Source organism: Osmerus eperlanus, chromosome 11, assembly GCF_963692335.1.
Source record: "Osmerus eperlanus chromosome 11, fOsmEpe2.1, whole genome shotgun sequence".
Lineage (NCBI taxonomy): Eukaryota > Metazoa > Chordata > Actinopteri > Osmeriformes > Osmeridae > Osmerus > Osmerus eperlanus.
This window is the reverse complement of record NC_085028.1, coordinates 417,243-437,200: the sequence shown is the minus strand read 5'-3', so window position 1 is coordinate 437,200 and position 19,958 is coordinate 417,243. Positions and strand designations below refer to the sequence as shown.

Here is a 19,958-nt window from a genome sequence, read left to right as displayed (position 1 = left end):
CTGACTTAAGGAATAGTGTTCTCGTAATTGGAAACAAGCTATCTCAAAATGTTTGTGGTTAGTTCTGAAGCAAGAGACCACGTGGCCCAATGGATAAGGCGTCTTGACGGCCAAACCAGCATGGCAACGCCCCTTTCAGGAAGTGAATTCAGGAAGTGTTGGACAGAGAGCAGGTGGACTGTGTGTTTGTTTGGAGAGTTTTTTTTTCCTTCTGTTTGCTATACTTTTTCATCTGGTTTTTACTTGTGTTTGGATTTGAAAGAGGTGTTCACTGAAGCACTAAATCCCCCAACAGCTCTTGCTGATTGGGGGACTTTGCTAAGAAGATGGAAAATATAATGGTGAAGAAGGCGGTGAGCAGACAACAGGATGAGGATGTTGGAGGTAAAAGAGCTGACCTGAAATTTGAAAAGGATTTGACTGTAGCTGTGGAGATTGCCGGTGAAGAGCGGATTACAATGATGGAACTGTTGAGAGGGATAAAGGAGGTTTGTGGACTGGTGTGTGGCTGCCGCTTCAAGGACCCCAAAAGGTATGAAGTTACCATGTCAAACTTAAGAGGGAAGGAGAAATTGGTGGATGGCTTCAAAATAAGGGGATGTAACATTATGGCGAAGGATCTGTCGATGGATGAGATGGTAGTCTCGTTCCTAAATCTGCCGGTGTACATTTCTGACGGAGCTTTTGTGGAGCGGCTTACTACATGGGGTGTGGAGGCAGCTTCAGCAGTGAAGAGGCGTTTCTGGCCGGGGACAAGGATTGCAGATGGAACACGCTTCCTGAAGGTCAAGTTTAATAACACTGTGAGATCTCTGCCGTACTCAACAAGATTTGAAACAATGGAAGGCATGGAGTACTTTAGAGTGATTCATGACCGTCAGGTCAAAGTGTGCAGACTGTGTATACAGCCTGGTCATGTGTTGCGGGACTGTCCTGACTTTGCATGTTACAAGTGTGGGAGACAGGGGCATTACGCAAGGGAATGTGAAAGTGGGGGAGATCGTGGCTGTGCTGGATGTGGGAGGGATGACGGGCAGTGTGTCTGTTCCCAGGCGGGTGGAACGGCTGGAGCTGCCCACCCCAGGGAAGAAGGAACAGGAGTGGTGGAGGAGACTGAGTTGGAGGAAAGTGGCAGTGAGGAGGCGTTGGAGGAAGACGATGCGGAAGAGGAGCATATGGAGCCTGAATCCGGGCAGGAGACCGGAGTGGTGGGGGAGGATATCGGTGCCAGTCTGGACTGTGTGCTTCTTGAGAGCGAGGAGGAGCCAGACAAAGCTGATGCAGATGAGCAGAGAGAAGGAAAGGTGACACGTCCTGGGGTGTCTGCAGCTGCTGGGAAGATGATCTTTGGAGGAGCGAATCCTGTGGGAGGTGACAAACGGAAGGGTTCACAAGAGGAGCCGTCAGGAGAAGGGTCCTCAAATGGAGTAATGGGGAGTGGCAATGGAGAGCAGGTGGTGGGAAAAAAGCCATTGCCGGCCCGGAAAAAGAAACAGAGGAAGGACAAAAGCTCTGAAAGATAATGGGTGGTTGTGACATTCTTTTTATCTTGTTCATTATGGTCAATGTTGTTTCAATCAACACAAATGGGCTTAGAAGCATGGAAAAATTTGAGCTTGTGGTTGAAGCTTTCCCAGCGGACATTTTGTGCCTACAGGAAACTCATTGGACCGAGCAGTGCATGGGAGATGTTCGACAGAGATGGCATGGACAAATATTTGTGAGCAATAGGGGAGAACGAGTGTGTGGGGTGGCTATTTTGGTCAGGCCGGGTGTAATGTCTGGAGTGCATTTATTGTACACGGACACAGGTGGGAGGGTGGTAGGGGTAGGGTTTAAATTTCAGGGTGTGGGGTATGTACTGTATAATGTGTATGCTCCAAATATAGAAATTGATAGACGGACACTGTTTATGTCTCTGGAAAGGTTGTGTGTGGGGAATTGTATGTTTGTCAGGGATTTTAATGTGAAGATGGATAGGTTGGATATCTCAAGAAGTGCATGCTTTGTATCAGACTCATCCCGTGATGTGTTGCGAAGAATAATGAAGGGGAAGGTCTTGGTGGATGTGTGGAGGGAGGGCCACCCAGATGAGCGGGTGTTCTCCCGGCGGCAGTGGGTAATGGGGGAGCTGAAGCAGTCACGTATTGATCTGTGTGTAGCACATGAAGCATGTGTACACCTGCTGGGAGGGATGGAGTACAGGGACGCAGGTTGGGGAAGGTACGGGAGGGGAAGGGGGGAGGATTGTGGTGCTTTAATACTGGTCTGTTGAAGGATGAGGGGTTTAGAGTAGCAGTGAAAGAGTGTGTGCGTGATGCCATGTCTGAACGTCTGTATGAATCGGATGTGTGTGAGTGGTGGGAGGGGTTGAAGGTAAAGTTTAAGCAGATAGCAATGGGTTTTGCTAGGCAAGCTGGTCAGAGGAGGAGGCGGGATGAGAAAGCCCTTAAGTCACAGATGGCCTTTGAGTTGGGAATGATAGAGGCTGATGCTGGATATGACACTGCAGAGTATTTGAGGGTGCGGGAGGAGATGAGGGCTGTGGACAGGCATAGGTGCACAGGGGCAGTGGTGAGGAGTAGAGCAAGGTACGTGGTGGAGGGGGAGAGGAGCACAGCATTTTTTCTTGGGCTAGAAAAGAGGAGGCAGCAGAAGAGTTATTTTACTGAGCTGATCGATGACCAAGGGGAGAGAGTTACAGATCTGGTGGGTATTTTAAGCACGGTACAGTCTTTCTATGAGAGTTTATATACTTCGGGTGGGGTGAAGGAGGAGTGTATGGAGAGTGTGCTGGAAGCTGTGAAGACAAGGGTGGCGGTGGAGGATGTGGGGATGTGTGAGGCTGATATCACGAGGGATGAGGTCACAGGTGCAATATCTGGGCTGAATTTAAATAAAAGTCCAGGTTCAGATGGCCTTACTGCTGAATTCTATGGTGCATTTAGTGGGATCCTGGCCCCTCTGTTGATGCGGGTGTTTGAGTGCATGGAGGAGAGGAGGGTGGTGCCTGAGTCAATGGCCTTAGGAGTTTTAACAGTGCTTTACAAAGGGAAGGGGAGTCATTTGAAACTTGAAAATCATAGGCCTATTTCTTTACTGAACATTGATCATAAGGTGTTGGCTAAAATACTAGCCAACAGACTTAAAAAGGTGATGGGAAGTATCATTGCACCTACTCAGGCTTATGGGGTTCCGGGGAGGGATATTGCAGACACCATATGCACTATCAGGGATGTTGTGAGGCATATGCAGGATGTGGGAGGGGTAGTGCTCTGCCTGGATCTGAACAAGGCTTTTGATAGAGTGGAGCACCGGTTCCTACTGGAGACCATGGAAAGGTTTGGGTTTGGGCCTAGATTGAGAGGATGGGTGGAGCTGTTATATGGGGCAGCACGAAGTGTTGTGAAGTGTAATGGGGTGCTGACTGACTCCTTTCCACTGGGCAGGTCTATAAGGCAGGGATGCCCACTGTCTGCAATGCTTTACAGCATTTCAGTGGAGCCCTTGGCAGCATTTGTTAAGAGTGATTGTGGTGTCCGTGGTGTGAGAATGCCAGGGGGAGGAGTGAGTGTCCTGCATCACTATGCTGACGATACAACATGTACTGTAATGGATGTGGAGAGTGTGAAATGTTTAATGAAATGTTTTGATATATATGGGAAGGCATCTGGGGCAAGGGTGAATGTTGAGAAAAGTGAAATGTTGTGTGCAAAAGAAATGGACATATCCACATGTAACGTTCCTTTTAGAACTTTCAAGGACTATGTGAAGGTTTTGGGTGTGAATATTGGGGTGGATGAATGTGAGGCCAGAGACATTACGTGGACTGGGGTGATTAACAAGATCAAGACCACTTTGAACTTCTGGAAACAAAGAAAATTGAAATTAAGGGGTAAAGTGGTGGTGGTGAATGCTTTGCTGATGTCTAAATGTGTCTATGTATTAGGTGTTTTGGATATGCCTGTGTGGGTGTTGAAGGAAATCAAGGGGATGGTATCTGGCTTCTTGTGGGGTGGGGGTGGGGGAGCGGTTAAGATTGCTCATGATGTTCTGATTGCAGATTATGTTAAGGGGGGGTTGAAATTAATGGACATTGAAGTTAAACTGAAAGCCATGCGGGTCAAGACAGTGAAGAAATGTTTGTATGGGGAGCAGGGTCATGGGTGGATGGAGTTTTTTCGCCACTGGGTACATAAGGTTAGTGGTTGTGGGGATTATGGCCTGTTAATGTGTCTGAAGCCAGGGATGTATGCAGGGGCACCTGAGTTTTATAAGGAGGTGTTCAGGGCTTGGGGGGAGCTTTTGCCACAAATTAACTATTCATGTGTATCAGCAGGGGTGATTTTGAATATGCCGGTGTTTTTAAATCCTGTGCTGAAATCAAGGGGAAGGCTTTTGGAGAGTAAGGTGTTCATGAAGGCAGGTATGGTGAGGGTTCGGGATTTTAGGTATGAGGTGATCCCAGGGTTCCTGACGGATCACGCAATCCTGGACACTATCTGGGCAGTGGAGTGGGATATCGGCAGAGGGACAGTGTTAGGGGTCTTTGAGAGGTTAAAGGAGTGCTTCCCTAGGGAGTGGGTTGAGATTCTGGATAGTTCTGTGTGTGTGGGGGATGTGGGAACATTGCCTGACTTACAGGTGGGGACGGGGGAGTCTAGCCGGGCACTGTCCTCTGCCAGGGTAAAAGATATCTACTGGGCTCTGCTAGCTGGGAAGGTTAGGGTACCTGCCTCAGAGAAAGTGTGGAGGTGTGTGTTTCCGGGATTGGATATGGAATGTTTGTGGGGTAATTTAATGGTGAAACTTAATAGTCTTGAATGTACACATTTTGATTTCATGCTTAGGCACAACAGGATTTACACTAAGGTGGTGATTCATCAGATAGACAGGTCAGTGTCGCGGGTGTGTGATGTGTGTGAGGAGGAGGATGAAAACTTGATGCACATGATGTTTGAATGCAACTCTGTGTCTGGGTTTTATGTAAGGCTTAAGCTATTATTGGCGTCATACTGGGGGGGGGAATGGATAGGAAGGTTTGATTGGAGGTGTTTAGTATTGTTTGGTGTGTGGGAGAGAGTGAGGGGTGTAAATATAGAGTTATTGAACTATGTGTTGTCCCATGCAAGATATGCAGTGTACTTAAGGCGGAACTTGGCACGTTTTGAAGCTAAGAGGGTAAAAGTGTGGGACATATTTGTGGGGATGTTAAAAAAGGATGTGGGACTGATGTACAAGTATGGACATGGGGACTTTGAGAAGGTATTTTTGAAGGATTGTAGATTCATAGAGAAGGAAGAGGGGGGGGGCTTGGTGTTTAGGTTTTGAGTGTTCTTTTGGTGGTTGTTTTTTTTGCTGTTTGTTTTCAGTTTATGGTTGTATTGAGAGAGATTGTTAAAGCAGGAATTTAACAGGTGATCAAGCTGGTAATTTGTACATGGTGTTCTGAGCTGTGCTATATATTTATATATATATTGTGTAAGCTGAAGTGTAAGCAAATATTGTAGATGTATTTTTATAATAAAGAGAAAAAAAAAAAAAAAAGATAAGACGTCTGACTTCGGATCAGAAGATTAAGGGTTCGAGTCCCTTCGTGGTTGTCATCAGCATGATGGATCTTGATTGCTGTTGAAGAGCTTTAAAAGCCATAAGTTGTTCTCGTTTTTGGAAACAAGCCATCTCAAAGTGTTGATCTGAACTTGATGGATCGCGACTCCAGTCGAGCTGTCGAAGATGCTTGATGGAAAAAGTTGTTCCCATGTTGTAGGAAACAGTCTGTCTCAAAGTGTGTGTGGTTAAATTAGCAAGAAGTGAATACATGTCGTTACGGATAAGGCGTCTGACTTAAGGAATAGTGTTCTCGTAATTGGAAACAAGCTATCTCAAAATGTTTGTGGTTAGTTCTGAAGCAAGTGACCATGTGGCCTAATGGATAAGGCGTCTGACTTCGGATCAGAAGATTAAGGGTTCGAGTCCCTTCGTGGTTGTCATCAGCATGATGGATCTTGATTGCTGTTGAAGAGCTTTAAAAGCCATAAGTTGTTCTTCTTTTTGGAAAGAAGCCATCTCAAAGTGTTGATCTGAACTTGATGGATCGCGACTCCAGTCGAGCTGTCGAAGATGCTTGATGGAAAAAGTTTTTCCCATGTTGTAGGAAACAGTCTGTCTCAAAGTGTGTGTTGTTAAATTAGCAAGAAGTGAATACATGTTGTTACGGATAAGGCGTCTGGCTTATGGTGAGAAGATTGAGAGTCGCTTCCTGGTTGTCCACAGAATTGTGTTCCTTTCTCTGAACTAGATCCATCTTGACTCCTCTCAAGCTGTTGAAGATGCCTAATTAAGGAATGGTGTTCTTGTAATTGGAAACAAGCTATCTCAAAATGTTTGTGGTTAATTCTTAAGCAAGAGACCACTCGGCGTAATCGATAGGGCATCTGACTTCCGATCTGAAGATTAAGGGTTCGAGTCCCTTCATGGTTGTCATCAGCATGATGGATCTTGATTGCTGTTGAAGAACTTTAAAAGCCATAAGTTGTTCTCGTTTTTGGAATCAAGCCATCTTAAAGTGTTTATCTGAACTTGATGGATCGCGACTCCAGTCGAGCTGTCGAAGATGCTTGATGGAAAAAGTTGTTCACATGTTGTAGGAAACAGTCTGTCTCAAAGTGTGTGTGGTTAGATCAGCAAGAAGTGAATATGTGTCGTTACGGATAAGGCGTCTGACTTAAGGAATAGTGTTCTCGTAATTGGAAGGAAGCTATCTCAAAATGTTTGTGGTTACTTCTGAAGCAAGAGACCACGTGGCCTAATGGATAAGGCGTCTGACTTCGGATCAGAAGACTAAGGGTTCGAGTCCTTTCGTGGTTGTCATCAGCATGATGGATCTTGATTGCTGTTGAAGAACTTTAAAAGCCATAAGTTGTTCTCGTTTTTGGAATCAAGCCATCTCAAAGTGTTTATCTGAACTCGATGGATCGCGAATCCTGTCGAGCTGTCGAAGATGCTTGATGGAAAAAGTTGTTCACATGTTGTAGGAAACAGTCTGTCTCAAAGTGTATGTGGTTATATCAGCAAGAAGTGAATACATGTCGTTACGGATAAGGCGTCTGGCTTATGGTGAGAAGATTGAGAGTCGCTTCCTGGTTGTCCACAGAATTGTGTTCCTTTCTCTGAACTAGATCCATCTTGACTCCTCTCAAGCTGTTGAAGATGCCTAATTAAGGAATGGTGTTCTTGTAATTGGAAACAAGCTATCTCAAAATGTTTGTGGTTACTTCTGAAGCAAGAGACCACGTGGCCTAATGGATAAGGCGTCTGACTTCGGATCAGAAGACTAAGGGTTCGTGTCCTTTCGTGTTTGTCATCAGCATGGTGGATCTTGGTTGCTGTTGAAGAACTTTAAAAGCCATAAGTTGTTCTCGTTTTTGGAATCAAGCCATCTCAAAGTGTTTATCTGAACTTGATGGATCGCGACTCCAGTCGAACTGTCGAAGATGCTTGATGGAAAAAGTTGTTCACATGTTGTAGGAAACAGTCTGTCTCAAAGTGTGTGTGGTTAGATCAGCAAGAAGTGAATACGTGTCGTTACGGATAAGGCGTCTGACTTAAGGAATAGTGTTCTTGTAATTGGAAACAAGCTATCTCAAAATGTTTGTGGTTACTTCTGAAGCAAGAGACCATGTGGCCTAATGGATAAGGCATCTGGTTCGGATCAGAAGATTAAGGGTTCGAGTCCCTTCGTGGTTGTCATCAGCATAATGGATCTTGATTGCTGTTGAAGAGCTTTAAAAGCCATAAGTTGTTCTTGTTTTTGGAAACAAGCCATCTCAAAGTGTTGATCTGAACTTGATGGATCGCGACTCCAGTCGAGCTGTCGAAGATGCTTGATGGAAAAAGTTGTTCCCATGTTGTAGGAAACAGTCTGTCTCAAAGTGTGTGTGGTTAAATTAGCAAGAAGTGAATACATGTTGTTACAGATAAGGCGTCTGACTTAAGGAATAGTGTTCTCGTAATTGGAAACCAGCTATCTCAAAATGTTTGTGGTTAGTTCTGAAGCAAGAGACCACGTGGCCTAATGGATAAGGCGTCTGACTTCGGATCAGAAGATTAAGGGTTCGAGTCCCTTCGTGGTTGTCATCAGCATGATGGATCTTGATTGCTGTTGAAGAGCTTTAAAAGCCATAAGTTGTTCTCGTTTTTGGAAACAAGCCATCTCAAAGTGTTGATCTGAACTTGATGGATCGCGACTCCAGTCGAGCTGTCGAAGATGCTTGATGGAAAAAGTTGTTCCCATGTTGTAGGAAACAGTCTGTCTCAAAGTGTGTGTGGTTAAATTAGCAAGAAGTGAATACATGTCGTTACGGATAAGGCGTCTGACTTAAGGAAGTGTTCTCGTAATTGGAAACAAGCTATCTCAAAATGTTTGTGGTTAGTTCTGAAGCAAGTGACCATGTGGCCTAATGGATAAGGCGTCTGACTTCGGATCATAAGAATAAGGGTTCGAGTCCCTTCGTGGTTGTCATCAGCATGATGGATCTTGATTGCTGTTGAAGAACTTTAAAAGCCATAAGTTGTTCTTGTTTTTGGAATAAAGCCATCTCAAAGTGTTTATCTGAACTTGATGGATCGCGACTCCAGTTGAGCTGTCGAAGATGCTTTATAGAAAAAGTTGTTCACATGTTGTAGGAAACAAGTCTGTCTCAAAGTGTGTGTGGTTAGATCAGCAAGAAGTGAATACATGTCGTTACGGATAAGGCGTCTGACTTAAGGAATAGTGTTCTCGTAATTGGAAACCAGCTATCTCAAAATGTTTGTGGTTAGTTCTGAAGCAAGAGACCACGTGGCCTAATGGATAAGGCGTCTGACTTCGGATCAGTAGATTAAGGGTTCGAGTCCCTTCGTGGTTGTCATCAGCATGATGGATCTTGATTGCTGTTGAAGAGCTTTAAAAGCCATAAGTTGTTCTCGTTTTTGGAAACAAGCCATCTCAAAGTGTTGATCTGAACTTGATGGATCGCGACTCCAGTCGAGCTGTCGAAGATGCTTGATGGAAAAAGTTGTTCCCATGTTGTAGGAAACAGTCTGTCTCAAAGTGTGTGTGGTTAAATTAGCAAGAAGTGAATACATGTCGTTACGGATAAGGCGTCTGACTTAAGGAAGTGTTCTCGTAATTGGAAACAAGCTATCTCAAAATGTTTGTGGTTAGTTCTGAAGCAAGTGACCATGTGGCCTAATGGATAAGGCGTCTGACTTCGGATCATAAGATTAAGGGTTCGAGTCCCTTCGTGGTTGTCATCAGCATGATGGATCTTGATTGCTGTTGAAGAACTTTAAAAGCCATAAGTTGTTCTCGTTTTTGGAATAAAGCCATCTCAAAGTGTTTATCTGAACTTGATGGATCGCGACTCCAGTTGAGCTGTCGAAGATGCTTTATAGAAAAAGTTGTTCACATGTTGTAGGAAACAAGTCTGTCTCAAAGTGTGTGTGGTTAGATCAGCAAGAAGTGAATACATGTCGTTACGGATAAGGCGTCTGACTTAAGGAATAGTGTTCTCGTAATTGGAAACAAGCTATCTCAAAATGTTTGTGGTTAGTTCTGAAGCAAGAGACCACGTGGCCTAATGGATAAGGCGTCTGACTTCGGATCAGAAGATTAAGGGTTCGAGTCCCTTCGTGATTGTCATCAGCATGAGGGATCTTGATTGCTGTTGAAGAGCTTTAAAAGCCATAAGTTGTTCTCGTTTTTGGAAACAAGCCATCTCAAAGTGTTGATCTGAACTTGATGGATCGCGACTTCAGTCGAGCTGTCGAAGATGCTTGATGGAAAAAGTTGTTCCCATGTTGTAGGAAACAGTCTGTCTCAAAGTGTGTGTGGTTAAATTAGCAAGAAGTGAATACATGTCGTTACGGATAATGCGTCTGACTTAAGGAATAGTGTTCTCGTAATTGGAAACAAGCTATCTCAAAATGTTTGTGGTTACTTCTGAAGCAAGAGACCACGTGGCCTAATGGATAAGCCGTCTGACTTTGAATCAGAAGATTAAGAGTTCGAGTCCCTTTGTGGTTGTCATCAGCATGATGGATCTTGATTGCTGTTGAAGAGCTTTAAAAGCCATAAGTTGTTCTCGTTTTTGGAAACAAGCCATCTCAAAGTGTTGATCTGAACTTGATGGATCGCGACTCCAGTCGAGCTGTCGAAGATGCTTGATGGAAAAAGTTGTTCCCATGTTGTAGGAAACAGTCTGTCTCAAAGTGTGTGTGGTTAAATTAGCAAGAAGTGAATACATGTCGTTACGGATAAGGCGTCTGACTTAAGGAATAGTGTTCTCGTAATTGGAAACAAGCTATCTCAAAATGTTTGTGGTTAGTTCAGAAGCAAGAGACCACGTGGCCTAATGGATAAGGCGTCTGACTTCGGATCAGAAGATTAAGGGTTCGAGTCCCTTCGTGGTTGTCATCAGCATGATGGATCTTGATTGCTGTTGAAGAACTTTAAAAGCCATAAGTTGTTCTTGTTTTTGGAAACAAGCCATCTCAAAGTGTTGATCTGAACTTGATGGATCGCGACTCCAGTCGAGCTGTCGAAGATGCTTGATGGAAAAAGTTGTTCCCATGTTGTAGGAAACAGTCTGTCTCAAAGTGTGTGTGGTTAAATTAGCAAGAAGTGAATACATGTCGTTACGGATAAGGCGTCTGACTTAAGGAATAGTGTTCTCGTAATTGGAAACAAGCTATCTCAAAATGTTTGTGGTTAGTTCTGAAGCAAGAGACCACGTGGCCTAATGGATAAGGCGTCTGACTTCGGATCAGAAGATTAAGGGTTCGAGTCCCTTCGTGATTATCATCAGCATGAGGGATCTTGATTGCTGTTGAAGAGCTTTAAAAGCCATAAGTTGTTCTCGTTTTTGGAAACAAGCCATCTCAAAGTGTTGATCTGAACTTGATGGTTTGCGACTTCAGTCGAGCTGTCGAAGATGCTTGATGGAAAAAGTTGTTCCCATGTTGTAGGAAACAGTCTGTCTCAAAGTGTGTGTGGTTAAATTAGCAAGAAGTGAATACATGTCGTTACGGATAAGGCGTCTGACTTAAGGAATAGTGTTCTCGTAATTGGAAACAAGCTATCTCAAAATGTTTGTGGTTAGTTCTGAAGCAAGAGACCACGTGGCCTAATGGATAAGGCGTCTGACTTCGGATCAGAAGATTAAGGGTTCGAGTCCCTTCGTGATTGTCATCAGCATGAGGGATCTTGATTGCTGTTGAAGAGCTTTAAAAGCCATAAGTTGTTCTCGTTTTTGGAAACAAGCCATCTCAAAGTGTTGATCTGAACTTGATGGTTTGCGACTTCAGTCGAGCTGTCGAAGATGCTTGATGGAAAAAGTTGTTCCCATGTTGTAGGAAACAGTCTGTCTCAAAGTGTGTGTGGTTAAATTAGCAAGAAGTGAATACATGTCGTTACGGATAAGGCGTCTGACTTAAGGAATAGTGTTCTCGTAATTGGAAACAAGCTATCTCAAAATGTTTGTGGTTACTTCTGAAGCAAGAGACCACGTGGCCTAATGGATAAGGCGTCTGACTTCGGATCAGAAGATTAAGGGTTCGAGTCCCTTCGTGGTTGTCATCAGCATGATGGATCTTGATTGCTGTTGAAGAGCTTTAAAAGCCATAAGTTGTTCTCGTTTTTGGAAACAAGCCATCTCAAAGTGTTGATCTGAACTTGATGGATCGCGACTCCAGTCGAGCTGTCGAAGATGCTTGATGGAAAAAGTTGTTCCCATGTTGTAGGAAACAGTCTGTCTCAAAGTGTGTGTGGTTAAATTAGCAAGAAGTGAATACATGTCGTTACGGATAAGGCGTCTGACTTAAGGAAGTGTTCTCGTAATTGGAAACAAGCTATCTCAAAATGTTTGTGGTTAGTTCTGAAGCAAGTGACCATGTGGCCTAATGGATAAGGCGTCTGACTTCGGATCATAAGATTAAGGGTTCGAGTCCCTTCGTGGTTGTCATCAGCATGATGGATCTTGATTGCTGTTGAAGAACTTTAAAAGCCATAAGTTGTTCTTGTTTTTGGAATAAAGCCATCTCAAAGTGTTTATCTGAACTTGATGGATCGCGACTCCAGTTGAGCTGTCGAAGATGCTTTATAGAAAAAGTTGTTCACATGTTGTAGGAAACAAGTCTGTCTCAAAGTGTGTGTGGTTAGATCAGCAAGAAGTGAATACATGTCGTTACGGATAAGGCGTCTGACTTAAGGAATAGTGTTCTCGTAATTGGAAACCAGCTATCTCAAAATGTTTGTGGTTAGTTCTGAAGCAAGAGACCACGTGGCCTAATGGATAAGGCGTCTGACTTCGGATCAGAAGATTAAGGGTTCGAGTCCCTTCGTGGTTGTCATCAGCATGATGGATCTTGATTGCTGTTGAAGAGCTTTAAAAGCCATAAGTTGTTCTCGTTTTTGGAAACAAGCCATCTCAAAGTGTTGATCTGAACTTGATGGATCGCGACTCCAGTCAAGCTGTCGAAGATGCTTGATGGAAAAAGTTGTTCCCATGTTGTAGGAAACAGTCTGTCTCAAAGTGTGTGTGGTTAAATTAGCAAGAAGTGAATACATGTCGTTACGGATAAGGCGTCTGACTTAAGGAAGTGTTCTCGTAATTGGAAACAAGCTATCTCAAAATGTTTGTGGTTAGTTCTGAAGCAAGTGACCATGTGGCCTAATGGATAAGGCGTCTGACTTCGGATCATAAGATTAAGGGTTCGAGTCCCTTCGTGGTTGTCATCAGCATGATGGATCTTGATTGCTGTTGAAGAACTTTAAAAGCCATAAGTTGTTCTCGTTTTTGGAATAAAGCCATCTCAAAGTGTTTATCTGAACTTGATGGATCGCGACTCCAGTTGAGCTGTCGAAGATGCTTTATAGAAAAAGTTATTCACATGTTGTAGGAAACAAGTCTGTCTCAAAGTGTGTGTGGTTAGATCAGCAAGAAGTGAATACATGTCGTTACGGATAAGGCGTCTGACTTAAGGAATAGTGTTCTCGTAATTGGAAACAAGCTATCTCAAAATGTTTGTGGTTAGTTCTGAAGCAAGAGACCACGTGGCCTAATGGATAAGGCGTCTGACTTCGGATCAGAAGATTAAGGGTTCGAGTCCCTTCGTGATTGTCATCAGCATGAGGGATCTTGATTGCTGTTGAAGAGCTTTAAAAGCCATAAGTTGTTCTCGTTTTTGGAAACAAGCCATCTCAAAGTGTTGATCTGAACTTGATGGATCGCGACTTCAGTCGAGCTGTCGAAGATGCTTGATGGAAAAAGTTGTTCCCATGTTGTAGGAAACAGTCTGTCTCAAAGTGTGTGTGGTTAAATTAGCAAGAAGTGAATACATGTCGTTACGGATAATGCGTCTGACTTAAGGAATAGTGTTCTCGTAATTGGAAACAAGCTATCTCAAAATGTTTGTGGTTACTTCTGAAGCAAGAGACCACGTGGCCTAATGGATAAGCCGTCTGACTTTGAATCAGAAGATTAAGAGTTCGAGTCCCTTTGTGGTTGTCATCAGCATGATGGATCTTGATTGCTGTTGAAGAGCTTTAAAAGCCATAAGTTGTTCTCGTTTTTGGAAACAAGCCATCTCAAAGTGTTGATCTGAACTTGATGGATCGCGACTCCAGTCGAGCTGTCGAAGATGCTTGATGGAAAAAGTTGTTCCCATGTTGTAGGAAACAGTCTGTCTCAAAGTGTGTGTGGTTAAATTAGCAAGAAGTGAATACATGTCGTTATGGATAAGGCGTCTGACTTAAGGAATAGTGTTCTCGTAATTGGAAACAAGCTATCTCAAAATGTTTGTGGTTAGTTCTGAAGCAAGAGACCACGTGGCCTAATGGATAAGGCGTCTGACTTCGGATCAGAAGATTAAGGGTTCGAGTCCCTTCGTGATTATCATCAGCATGAGGGATCTTGATTGCTGTTGAAGAGCTTTAAAAGCCATAAGTTGTTCTCGTTTTTGGAAACAAGCCATCTCAAAGTGTTGATCTGAACTTGATGGTTTGCGACTTCAGTCGAGCTGTCGAAGATGCTTGATGGAAAAAGTTGTTCCCATGTTGTAGGAAACAGTCTGTCTCAAAGTGTGTGTGGTTAAATTAGCAAGAAGTGAATACATGTCGTTACGGATAAGGCGTCTGACTTAAGGAATAGTGTTCTCGTAATTGGAAACAAGCTATCTCAAAATGTTTGTGGTTAGTTCTGAAGCAAGAGACCACGTGGCCTAATGGATAAGGCGTCTGACTTCGGATCAGAAGATTAAGGGTTCGAGTCCCTTCGTGATTGTCATCAGCATGAGGGATCTTGATTGCTGTTGAAGAGCTTTAAAAGCCATAAGTTGTTCTCGTTTTTGGAAACAAGCCATCTCAAAGTGTTGATCTGAACTTGATGGTTTGCGACTTCAGTCGAGCTGTCGAAGATGCTTGATGGAAAAAGTTGTTCCCATGTTGTAGGAAACAGTCTGTCTCAAAGTGTGTGTGGTTAAATTAGCAAGAAGTGAATACATGTCGTTACGGATAAGGCGTCTGACTTAAGGAATAGTGTTCTCGTAATTGGAAACAAGCTATCTCAAAATGTTTGTGGTTACTTCTGAAGCAAGAGACCACGTGGCCTAATGGATAAGCCGTCTGACTTTGAATCAGAAGATTAAGAGTTCGAGTCCCTTTGTGGTTGTCATCAGCATGATGGATCTTGATTGCTGTTGAAGAGCTTTAAAAGCCATAAGTTGTTCTCGTTTTTGGAAACAAGCCATCTCAAAGTGTTGATCTGAACTTGATGGATCGCGACTCCAGTCGAGCTGTCGAAGATGTTTGATGGAAAAAGTTGTTCCCATGTTGTAGGAAACAGTCTGTCTCAAAGTGTGTGTGGTTAAATTAGCAAGAAGTGAATACATGTCGTTACGGATAAGGCGTCTGACTTATGGTGAGAAGATTGAGAGTCGCTTCCTCGTTGTCCACAGAATTTTGTTCCTTTCTCTGAACTGGGTCCGTCTTGATTCCTCTCAAGCTGTTGAAGATGCCTAATTAAGGAATGGTGTTCTTGTAATTGGAAACAAGCTATCTTAAAATGTTTGTGGTTAGTTCTGAAGCAAGAGACCACAAGGCCTAATGGATAAGGCGTCTGACTTCGGATCAGAAGATTAAAGGTTCGAGTCCCTTCGTGGTTGTCATCAGCATGATGGATCTTGATTGCTGTTGTAGAGCTTTAAAAGCCATAAGTTGTTCTCGTTTACGGAAACAAGCCATCTCAAAGTGTTGATCTGAACTTGATGGATCGCGACTCCAGTCGAGCTGTCGAAGATGCTTGATGGAAAAAGTTGTTCCCATGTTGTAGGAAACAGTCTGTCTCAAAGTGTGTGTGGTTAAATTAGCAAGAAGTGAATACATGTCGTTACGGATAAGGCGTCTGACTTAAGGAATAGTGTTCTCGTAATTGGAAACAAGCTATCTCAAAATGTTTGTGGTTAGTTCAGAAGCAAGAGACCACGTGGCCTAATGGATAAGGCGTCTGACTTCGGATCAGAAGATTAAGGGTTCGAGTCCCTTCGTGGTTGTCATCAGCATGATGGATCTTGATTGCTGTTGAAGAACTTTAAAAGCCATAAATTGTTCTTGTTTTTGGAAACAAGCCATCTCAAAGTGTTGATCTGAACTTGATGGATCGCGACTCCAGTCGAGCTGTCGAAGATGCTTGATGGAAAAAGTTGTTCCCATGTTGTAGGAAACAGTCTGTCTCAAAGTGTGTGTGGTTAAATTAGCAAGAAGTGAATACATGTCGTTACGGATAAGGCGTCTGACTTAAGGAATAGTGTTCTCGTAATTGGAAACAAGCTATCTCAAAATGTTTGTGGTTAGTTCTGAAGCAAGTGACCATGTGGCCTAATGGATAAGGCGTCTGACTTCGGATCAGAAGATTAAGGGTTCGAGTCCCTTCGTGGTTGTCATCAGCATGATGGATCTTGATTGCTGTTGAAGAGCTTTAAAAGCCATAAGTTGTTCTTCTTTTTGGAAACAAGCCATCTCAAAGTGTTGATCTGAACTTGATGGATCGCGACTCCAGTCGAGCTGTCGAAGATGCTTGATGGAAAAAGTTTTTCCCATGTTGTAGGAAACAGTCTGTCTCAAAGTGTGTGTGGTTAAATTAGCAAGAAGTGAATACATGTCGTTACGGATAAGGCGTCTGGCTTATGGTGAGAAGATTGAGAGTCGCTTCCTGGTTGTCCACAGAATTGTGTTCCTTTCTCTGAACTAGATCCATCTTGACTCCTCTCAAGCTGTGGAAGATGCCTAATTAAGGAATGGTGTTCTTGTAATTGGAAACAAGCTATCTCAAATGTTTGTGGTTACTTCTGAAGCAAGAGACCACGTGGCCTAATGGATAAGGCGTCTGACTTCGAATCAGAAGATTAAGGCTTTGAGTCCCTTCATGGTTGTCATCAGCATGATGGATCTTGATTGCTGTGGAAGAGCTTTAAAAGCCATAAGTTGTTCTCGTTTTTGGAAACAAGCCATCTCAAAGTGTTGATCTGAACTTGATGGATCGCGACTCCAGTCGAGCTGTCGAAGATGCTTGATGGAAAAAGTTGTTCCCATGTTGTAGGAAACAGTCTGTCTCAAAGTGTGTGTGGTTAAATTAGCAAGAAGTGAATACATGTCGTTACGGATAAGGCGTCTGGCTTATGGTGAGAAGATTGAGAGTCGCTTCCTGGTTGTCCACAGAATTGTGTTCCTTTCTCTGAACTAGATCCACCTTGACTCCTCTCAAGCTGTGGAAGATGCCTAATTAAGGAATGGTGTTCTTGTAATTGGAAACAAGCTATCTCAAATGTTTGTGGTTACTTCTGAAGCAAGAGACCACGTGGCCTAATGGATAAGGCGTCTGACTTCGAATCAGAAGATTAAGGGTTTGAGTCACTTCTTGGTTGTCATCAGCATGATGGATCTTGATTGCTGTGGAAGAGCTTTAAAAGCCATAAGTTGTTCTCGTTTTTGGAAACAAGCCATCTCAAAGTGTTGATCTGAACTTGATGGATCGCGACTCCAGTCGAGCTGTCGAAGATGCTTGATGGAAAAAGCCCTAACCCTAACCCGCTAGGGCTAAATGAAATGAAAAATATTAAAAATCCAAAAAGGCCCTAATCTAACATTAGGGAGTGTTGAAAAAAACTTACCTTGGTCTTCCTTGGGGGTACCTGTAGACACTACAGGTAGTTGGGATCCTCCACATGGCGGGTTCTCATATACATTAACATGTATATGTGTTTTCTGTTGTAATATTGATACTATGAATTATGATTTATTACATTTTTGTTGGGTGCTTGTTGCCCCGCCATGTGGGGGATCCCAACTCCAAAAAATGCAGTTGCACTTACCTTCCTTGCTGCATTCAATGTCGAGGGATCCACCTGGGGAGAGAGAAAAGGGGTGAAACATCGGTTTCTTGCACCCTCATAGAGGACAAACTGTATGTTTCACAATTTTTCAAACACTTACCTTACAGACCTTCAAATCTCCTTCTTCTTTTCACACTCGCACAGGAACAATAGACCTCCACAGTCCAACACGGGGGGCTAGCGCCAGTGCCACTCCAACCCTGCAAGGGGTTGAGATCTGCCACCTAACCTAACCCTAACCCTAACCTAACCTGAGTATTGTTAAAATAAGGATCGGGAAGGATGGTGGGGTTAAAGGGCGGGTAAACAACCAGTGGGGAATTAGGAAGGGTATTAAAGGTAGGGTGGGGACGGGAAGGCAGGGTGGAATTAAAGGTAGAGTGGGAATGGGAAGGCAGGGTGGGGTTAAAGGGCGGGTTGAAGGGACCTTTAAAGGGAGGGTTGGGTTTGGGCATAGGGTTAAGGGGAGGGGTGGGGTTACAGGGAGGGTTGGGGTTGGGTATGGGGTCGGAGGGAACCCTAACCCTAGGCCTAAACCCAACCCTCCCTCCGACCCCATACCCAACCCTCCCTGTAACCCCACCCCTCCCCTTAACCCTAGGCCCAAACCCAACCCTCCCTTTAAAGGTCCCTTCAACCCGCCCTTTAACCCCACCCTACCTTTAATACCCTTCCTAATTCCCCACTGGTTGTTTACCCGCCCTTTAACCCCACCATCCTTCCCGATCCTGATTTTAACAATACTCAGGATTCTGTTTTCACCCCCCTGGCCCCACCACCCACAACCAACACCGGCACACCGTTCACCTCAGACACCGTCACGGACCCGTTAATAATCATTCCCCTAGTCACCACATTTTCACACAAAACTCGACCCCTGCAACATGCACTCAAACACAACTTCACCACGGCCCAACGCACATACCCCGCACTAAAACCCTACAGGATCATTTCGGCATACAGAAGAAATAAAAGTTTAAAGGACATACTCATACACACCAAATTCAGCACCATGCCCTCTCCAGCAGCCAAACCTCATACACTTCACTATAAATACAGAAAATTCATTACAAACCCTCACAGCCACACATCAGCTCCGGTCCCGGACAACCTCACCTTACAAACCTCGAACGCCGTATACATCATCACCTGCACCCTCTGCCACAAACACTATATAGGAGAAACCGGCTCTTCAATAGACACCAGACTCAAACAACATCTGTACAACATCTCACGGGCACACCTACAAACAACACTCGTCACACACTTCCAGGAGCACCCCGTCACTCACCTCATCATATCTGGTGTGGAGTCGGGGTCCGGGTGGTCCAGTGGACAGCGGAAACACGACGAAAGAAAATGGATCACACAGTTAAATACAATTACACCCCTGGGACTGAATGAAAAAACATAACACTCTTCATCTCATACAGGACCTACTTCACTCATAAATAGACTACACCTTCAACAATACTTACCTTGATCAGTATCATCCACTCATCCATCGCCACACAGCACCTGCAAAAGAACAAACACATTACCTCACAACACTTTGGAACATATACATGTACCCACTCATACATATTCTTACGCATACATTACTTAAAATAATATACACACACATAACTCACCTGACTATGTATCCATACACACGCACACACTTACATACTGGCACATAGATCTACACACTAAAGAACAAACTCAACAACACCTACCTTGGTCCTCCAATCCTCAGCACCACCCACTCAGCCATCACCACACAGCACCTGTAAAAGAAAACACACACATTATTTCACAACACGTTTTTTGTACTTCTGTTTTCCTTCCTTTCTTTTTTTATATATTTTTAAACACAGAAATGATAGGCCCGCGCTTTTTAAGACCATCCAGTTTTTCTTTTTAACCCTAACCCTAAACCCTAACCCTAACCCCCATCCCCCTGGAATCCGTTAGATCCCATCACTCTGAACTCGTATCTCCCTATCCTCTCAGTCCTGAAGTCTTCGGACACCGATTATCTCAACCCCAGAGGGGCAGTGATTCTCAGACTGACGTCTATTATAGATACAAAAAAGTCCTAGACCTGTCCCACCGGCGCTCCTTTGAATCATTAGATTAATACTGACCAATGACAGGAACCCATGCCTAAACCTAAAACTTAGGACTGATACCTCAATTTAACCATGGGACCTCGGACCTAAGCCCAACCCTCTTGCGATTTTGGATTTGACATATGGACCCTCAAGTAACCCTATCCCGACCCCTCACCCTAACCTCAACCATTCGGGACCTATACCTAAACCCAACCATTGGGGACCTATGCCTGACCTCATCCCCTCTATACCCTCTCCTCCCATCCTTGATCTCTTTGGATAGGAGGTAGAGACTGACTAAGCCCTGTGGGCAACAGTGTTCCTCGCCCCGTGGGTGTCGACTCTGTATGGTCATCTCTCCCCCCCTCTCTCTCTCTCTCTTTCTGTGTCTCTCTCTCTTTCTGTGTCTCTCTCTCTGTGTCTCTCTCGGTGTCT

The 19,958-nt window shown here is 44.0% G+C and overlaps 19 non-coding genes across 19 annotated transcripts; all 19 read left to right on the top strand.

Annotated features, from left to right (window-relative positions):
- Positions 1–5,917: 5,917 nt before the first annotated feature.
- trnar-ucg (transfer RNA arginine (anticodon UCG)) lies at positions 5,918–5,990 on the top strand. Its single transcript has one exon. It is a non-coding gene; the product is annotated as a tRNA-Arg (tRNA).
- Positions 5,991–6,797: 807 nt separating this feature from the next.
- trnar-ucg (transfer RNA arginine (anticodon UCG)) lies at positions 6,798–6,870 on the top strand. The gene has a single exon. It is a non-coding gene; the product is annotated as a tRNA-Arg (tRNA).
- A 1,193-nt stretch (positions 6,871–8,063) lies between these two features.
- On the top strand, positions 8,064–8,136 carry trnar-ucg (transfer RNA arginine (anticodon UCG)). Its single transcript has one exon. It is a non-coding gene; the product is annotated as a tRNA-Arg (tRNA).
- Positions 8,137–8,448: 312 nt separating this feature from the next.
- Positions 8,449–8,521, top strand: trnar-ucg (transfer RNA arginine (anticodon UCG)). The gene has a single exon. It is a non-coding gene; the product is annotated as a tRNA-Arg (tRNA).
- Positions 8,522–8,836: 315 nt separating this feature from the next.
- Positions 8,837–8,909, top strand: trnar-ucg (transfer RNA arginine (anticodon UCG)). Its single transcript has one exon. It is a non-coding gene; the product is annotated as a tRNA-Arg (tRNA).
- A 312-nt stretch (positions 8,910–9,221) lies between these two features.
- On the top strand, positions 9,222–9,294 carry trnar-ucg (transfer RNA arginine (anticodon UCG)). The gene has a single exon. It is a non-coding gene; the product is annotated as a tRNA-Arg (tRNA).
- Positions 9,295–9,609: 315 nt separating this feature from the next.
- trnar-ucg (transfer RNA arginine (anticodon UCG)) lies at positions 9,610–9,682 on the top strand. The gene has a single exon. It is a non-coding gene; the product is annotated as a tRNA-Arg (tRNA).
- A 701-nt stretch (positions 9,683–10,383) lies between these two features.
- Positions 10,384–10,456, top strand: trnar-ucg (transfer RNA arginine (anticodon UCG)). The gene has a single exon. It is a non-coding gene; the product is annotated as a tRNA-Arg (tRNA).
- Positions 10,457–10,770: 314 nt separating this feature from the next.
- Positions 10,771–10,843, top strand: trnar-ucg (transfer RNA arginine (anticodon UCG)). The gene has a single exon. It is a non-coding gene; the product is annotated as a tRNA-Arg (tRNA).
- Positions 10,844–11,157: 314 nt separating this feature from the next.
- On the top strand, positions 11,158–11,230 carry trnar-ucg (transfer RNA arginine (anticodon UCG)). The gene has a single exon. It is a non-coding gene; the product is annotated as a tRNA-Arg (tRNA).
- Positions 11,231–11,544: 314 nt separating this feature from the next.
- trnar-ucg (transfer RNA arginine (anticodon UCG)) lies at positions 11,545–11,617 on the top strand. Its single transcript has one exon. It is a non-coding gene; the product is annotated as a tRNA-Arg (tRNA).
- A 312-nt stretch (positions 11,618–11,929) lies between these two features.
- On the top strand, positions 11,930–12,002 carry trnar-ucg (transfer RNA arginine (anticodon UCG)). The gene has a single exon. It is a non-coding gene; the product is annotated as a tRNA-Arg (tRNA).
- A 315-nt stretch (positions 12,003–12,317) lies between these two features.
- Positions 12,318–12,390, top strand: trnar-ucg (transfer RNA arginine (anticodon UCG)). The gene has a single exon. It is a non-coding gene; the product is annotated as a tRNA-Arg (tRNA).
- A 312-nt stretch (positions 12,391–12,702) lies between these two features.
- On the top strand, positions 12,703–12,775 carry trnar-ucg (transfer RNA arginine (anticodon UCG)). The gene has a single exon. It is a non-coding gene; the product is annotated as a tRNA-Arg (tRNA).
- Positions 12,776–13,090: 315 nt separating this feature from the next.
- On the top strand, positions 13,091–13,163 carry trnar-ucg (transfer RNA arginine (anticodon UCG)). Its single transcript has one exon. It is a non-coding gene; the product is annotated as a tRNA-Arg (tRNA).
- Positions 13,164–13,864: 701 nt separating this feature from the next.
- On the top strand, positions 13,865–13,937 carry trnar-ucg (transfer RNA arginine (anticodon UCG)). The gene has a single exon. It is a non-coding gene; the product is annotated as a tRNA-Arg (tRNA).
- A 314-nt stretch (positions 13,938–14,251) lies between these two features.
- On the top strand, positions 14,252–14,324 carry trnar-ucg (transfer RNA arginine (anticodon UCG)). The gene has a single exon. It is a non-coding gene; the product is annotated as a tRNA-Arg (tRNA).
- Positions 14,325–15,518: 1,194 nt separating this feature from the next.
- On the top strand, positions 15,519–15,591 carry trnar-ucg (transfer RNA arginine (anticodon UCG)). Its single transcript has one exon. It is a non-coding gene; the product is annotated as a tRNA-Arg (tRNA).
- A 314-nt stretch (positions 15,592–15,905) lies between these two features.
- Positions 15,906–15,978, top strand: trnar-ucg (transfer RNA arginine (anticodon UCG)). The gene has a single exon. It is a non-coding gene; the product is annotated as a tRNA-Arg (tRNA).
- Positions 15,979–19,958: the final 3,980 nt, after the last annotated feature.